The sequence below is a fragment of the Adiantum capillus-veneris genome, chromosome 14 (genome assembly GCF_014529385.1).
Source record: "Adiantum capillus-veneris isolate H3 chromosome 14, ASM1452938v2, whole genome shotgun sequence".
NCBI classification, from domain to species: Eukaryota; Viridiplantae; Streptophyta; class Polypodiopsida; order Polypodiales; family Pteridaceae; genus Adiantum; species Adiantum capillus-veneris.
Window position 1 is genome coordinate 121,091,670 of NC_140944.1, and position 6,000 is coordinate 121,097,669.

Genomic DNA, 6,000 nt, shown 5'->3' on the forward strand with positions numbered 1-6,000 from the left:
ACTTAGGGTCAAGCTTAGCACCCAAATCCTTGGGTACATGTGCATAAGCTTCGCAGCCAAATGTACGGAGTTTTTCATAAGACAACTTATGTCCTGACCATAACTCCAAAGGTACGCGAAACTGTAATGAAGCATGTGGTGATCTATTGATCAAATACATTGCAGTGTATAATGCTTCAGCCGAAAACGCTTGCGGTAAATTAGCCTGTGATAGCATAGAAATAAACCTCTCTTGGATGGTCCTATTCATTCGTTCGGCAATACCATTTTGTGCAGGGGTATAAGGAGCTGTAAACTCGTGCTTAATTCCCCTACTTGAACAGAAGTCTGCAAACTCTTTGGAGACATATTCTCCACCATTGTCTGAGCGTAAAGCTTTCAACTTATGTTCAGACTAAGTTTCCACACTAGATAAGAAATTTTTGAAACAAGAAAAAGTCTCATCTTTAGACTTCATCGCATAAACCCAAACATGTCGTGTTGCATCATCAATGAATGTAACATAATAGGACACACCGCCATGGGATTTAGAAGGCATAGCCCACATAAATCACTATGCACAAGCTCTAAGGGCTTTCTTTCTTTGTCAAAAGAATGTGTACGATGTGCTCGTGTTTGCTTACCATATTGACAGTGTTCACAAAAGGGAAAATCAGAAAATGATAAAGACGGTAAGTAGCCCAAACGAGAAAGAGTTTCCATTCCCTTCTTTGACATATGACCTAACCGGCTATGCCACAAAGCAACAGTTGGCAGCTCGGTTACAGAAAGAACATTGTTCCTGTCAGATACATAAAGAGGATAAAGTGTACCAACTTTAGAACCATGGGCTAAAATAAGATGACCTTTCGCAATACGCCAAGACTTCTGATGAAAAGTGACTTTGTAACCCAAGTCATCAAGACATCCAACCGAAATCAAATTTCGTGTCAAAGCTGGAACATGACGCACATTATGTATGGTAAACCTCACCCCATTTACCATAACCATAGCAATATCACCTATGCCCACAATGTCACAAGAGTAGTTGTCACCTAGCGTAACAGTGCCAATGGTTTCCTTATATGTAGTAAACCAATTCCTATGAGGTGTGACATGCAACGAAGTGCCCAAATCAAGAATCCATGTATGGGACACTTCACCACTAACAAGTAGCTCTACTAGCATAGAACTCTGCAAAGATAGAGTTTCTTGTGCATCATACAATACATCATTATTTTCAGTCAATATATTGATGTCTTGTGCATCACAATCATCTTGCACTATGTTCAGTTCTTCAATCTTAACCGAGCTCTTTGGTTTCTCCTCTTTATCATCATTGTCTTTGACTTTGCCTTTACCTTTGTCACGCTTCCAAGCAGAACAATCCTTCTTTATGTGACCAAACTTATCACAATAATGGCATTGAACATTGCGAGGACCAGGAGACTTTGATCTACCCTTTGAAGCATCTCTATTGCCCTCTTTCTTGGATTCATGATTCCAAGAACGACCTTTACGCTGTTTTCCATCCTTTTGCACATAATGAGCTTCACCATGATGCGAGCTATCGATAGCCTTGCGGCGCATTTCCTCTGACAAAAGAGAACAAGTGACATCAATGTACACTAGCGTACCATTAGGAGCAGAGTTACTGACAGCTGTGCAAAAGATATCCCATGAAGGTGGCAACGAACAAAGTAAGAAGATTGCTTTCATCTCGTCATCAATATTGATCCGTTGTGCACGAATCTGGGCAAATAGAGAATCAAAGTCATTAATATGACTGGCAATAGTGGCTGACTCCTTCATGCGAAGGTTAAACAGTTTTTGCATCATGAAAACCTTATTACTTGCCGTATCCTTTTCATAAGTGTTGCATAACTTTTGCCATAAAGCATAGGCAGATTCACATTCTAGCACTGAAAAGTACACTGACTCAGCAAGGTGCAATCTAATAGTAGCTCTGCATAACTCATCAAGATCCTCCCACTGAAACTGAGTCAAATTCATCTCTTCAGTCCGTGTCGCATAAATAATAGGCAATTTCTGTTTCTTTTGGACAAGCACATCTTGCATCTGATTCTTCGAAAGCTGAAAATTAGTGCCATCAAATTTCTTTATGTCATAAATGTCACGGTCTTTTCTAGTAGACATGGTGACAAAACTACCAAAAGATTCTGGGAAAATTTCGGTAGAGTCTCCTTTGTATTTGGGACTATGTCAACCATAATACGAGACAAAATGACCAAGTATGTCACTCACAAAGCATAAAAGAGAGCAATGCCTCTCAAAAGCACACTGTATAGAGACCAACTGAGGTGCATAAACAGTCAAACTGACCATAGATTTCCAACTTGGCGTCAAAAGCACCTATACCACCCTATACATGTCCTATGGCGAGGCCTCGTAAGGGATGCTCCAGCTACCTGTATCACCGAAGGTATCTCCACATTTGAGAATACCCCAACTCAATGAAAACCTCACGCTATCAACCCTCGTAGTTTATGCAGCAAAAAACGTATAGCCAAGTCTCAGAAATGGCTATCTTTCGGACCAAGTCTCATAAATGGCGGGGACTGTCGTACTATCCAAAATATGGCTCCACAAAAGCGTACAATGGCAGTATCCACAAAGACGTACTAGTCTGTCAAGACTCTCAAACAGGCGTGAAAAGAATGTGCCTGCAACTAAACATCTCTGCGGGGAGTCAATCCACTCTCAAAAGAGCTCAAACACTGTCAAAAGTGTCAACATATGCATGTACGCATAAACAACTGCTCCCACTGGAACCATAATATTGCAAGCACTGAAACTTGTAGCCTGTATCTGTACCTGTACCTGTACCTGTAGTCGAAGAAGACAATGCTATCAAGCTCCCACTCTATGTGTGTGTATGAGGCCACTCCAAAAGAGTCTACACACTCCCGAAGGAGCCGTGGGCTCTCGTAGATGGAAGAGACTGCAACAATGGTACCTATAACTGGCTATGGAAGCACTGCAGCACAAACTACCACAAGAGGGCTGAAAATTTCATCTCCTAAACCGTAGCTCGAATGGGGTTTCTAATGGCTTGAATGGCTCCAAATGTGGGGTAAAACCCTAGGACACCTATTGGAAACGCTCTCGGGAAGCTGAACTTGCCAATGGCGAAATCGGAATCCTGTTTGCACTCTTGAAAGTACGCGCGCGAAACGCTCTCGGGAAGCTGAACTTGCCAATGGAGAAATCGGAATTCTGTTTGCACTCTTGAAAGTGCGCGCGCACGCGGAAACGATTTCGGGAATGAAACTGCTCTGATACCAGATGATGGGGAGGAGCTGGGAGCACAACGGAAGAAGAATACGCACGCACACACTCACACACACACCACCATAGCCACACACAAGTTGAAGGGGGAGAGCCAACGTACTGTATGACCCCTTTCTTTCTTCTCTTATCTTATGCACTAAGGCACAATACACATTGTACTTAGTGTTAGTGGCTCACAGAAGTGTATAGCTGTACATTTAGGGTTAGCGGCAGTTAGTGATGGGCGGTCGGCCACATGGCCATTAAACCTAACATGGAGGAGATCATAAATGAATATGAACCTTTTGTTGAAGAGATCCTGTGTGTAGATGCCATGTGTCCAATGCAGATTGAAGAGGTGGAGCATGTTCTTGTGGAGTGCTTGTACAAAACGGTAATAGATCATGTCCAAGTTGTAGGTGACAAGAGATTGGGGTTAGATGATGAAAGTGGGCACGACAATGGACCAAATTTTGTGGAGCTGCTAAAGAATGATGATGCTGATACTGAATTGGAATATGGTGAAAATGGTGAGGCTACAAGCTTGAGTTTTTGGGAAACAAGCAAGGAGGATAGAGATACAACCTAAGAGACAGAATCCAAACAGCCGGTGATGGTAAAGGTAAAGTTACCTTGTTATATGCATGAAGATGTGGTGGTTGCCACTATGAATGAAGGGCAGGGAAGAGTGTTGGAGCTTGAAAATGAAAACCTGCAGATGAGGGTGCTATGCGGCACCATGCTAATGATGATTCTTGTCAAGGTAGTTGTGGAAGGTGCTTTGATTGAACAATAGGTATAGGGGTTTCCCAAGAAAGGGAGAGTAGGGAAGAGGTATTGGTGGATGCTAACTAAAGGGAAGAGCAATTGAATTTTTTGTGGATTGCATGGGAGGTGCCTTAGATACATGTTCCTTTGGTCAATAATGCATGGAAAATAAAGCTGACTGGGGGTTTGATGACCCGGTGGATGAAATGGATAAAGAATCACGAGTACTTGTTGAGAAGGCTTTGGCCAGGACAAAGGTTAATGGTTGCTTTGTGCTTTGTCCGCCACTAGATGAGGAAAAGCTTGAAAAGTAGGTACATGTGGTTGATCTACAAGAGGTGGTGGTAGACCCCTATGACCTGGATGGTAAGTGCTTGAGGATGCTAGGGATTAAGTACATGGAAGGTAAAGAGGAGAGCAGGGGGGAAAAGATGGAGCTTCGAGTGTTACAAGTGCGCTCTATGATAGGTGGTGGAGATTCCCAAGTTGGGGCCAAGCTTTTAAAGTAGGTTTGTGTGTGGTGGTTGCAAGGTATTCTTATAAAAGAATCCATACAATGGGTTGTCAAGCACGTGCAAGGTTTTCTTAAAGAGTATCTTGCTTTACATGGTTTGGAGGAAGGGCATGGTATATTTAGGGTGAATGATGATGTGCAGTCAGAGAGTGGTAGTGTGTTTGGTGGTGTTTTTTTGGAAGCGAACATTATGCCTATGGATGCTTGGACAGATGGAGATATGTTATGGATGGACTATACGGAAGGTTGGCTATGTGTTGCGATGCACCAGTATGGAAGGCTCTTGTAGGTGGATGGATGAGACCAAAGCCAAGTGTTCCACCTAGGTGGTACCATGTTGTAATGCAAGGGGTTAGGCAGCCTACTTGAGCAAAAGATGTTGGTAGCAACTGTCAACGTTTATACATATGGCTATGCTTTTGAAGTGCTTTTGGTTGCCAATTTGGTGTTGCAGTTTTTTAGGTGCAATTAACATGTCTGTGGTTGAACATAAATGTTCAACTAGGGGGTGGGCAATGATGGTGCAACCAAAGTTTGTCCATTCCGGGAAGTGTGCTATGCAATGCTGTGTATACTTACAGGTGCATGGTAAAGGGCTAAGCCAATGTGGGAGATCTGGGTAGGACAGTAGGAGTGGAAATGGATGCTTACAATAGGTTTGACGCTTGGGAGGCCTCTAAAGAGGGCTATTTGGGATGGTAGGTCAAAGTATCTCAGAGTTATGTATGGACTATGTGGAAGGTTGGCAATGTGCTGCAATGTAGCACTATGGAAAGCGAGACCAAAAACCAAGTGTTTGACCCAGGTGGTAACTATGTTGTAATGCAAGGGGTTGGGCAACCTTCTTGAGCAAAAAATGCGAGTAGCAACTGTCAGCTTTTGTATATATGGTTATGCTTTTGAAGTGCTTTTGGTGTTGCAGTTTTTTAGGTGCAATAAACATGTCTCTGGTTGAACATAAATGTTCAACTAGGGGGTGGGCAATGATGGTGCAACCAAAGTTGGTCCGTGCTGGGAAGTGTGCTATGCAATCCTGTGTATACGACAGGTGCATGGTAATGGGTTGAAGCCAGTGTTGGAGACTTGGGCAAGATAGTGGCAGAAAAATTGCATGCTTAAGGTGGGTTTTTAGGCATGGGAGGCCTCCAAGGTGGTCTATGTGGGATAGCAGGTCAAAGTGTTCAAAATATGGGACATGTATCCAAGAATGTCGTGCTCAATATATTCTAGAAGCTCATTGAGACGACTTCTCAAACGGGGCAACGATGTGAGAAATAGACTGGTTTAAAGTTAGAAGGTCCTGCAGATTCCTTATGTACAGGGCAAATGAAGACATGTGGCCCAGGCTAGAACAGGAAATTAGGCATGGGAAGCTCATGTTGTGGAGCATGCCTGTCTTTTTGGATCACGGCTCTAAAGTGCAAGTAAAGGCCATATGAAAATTTGAT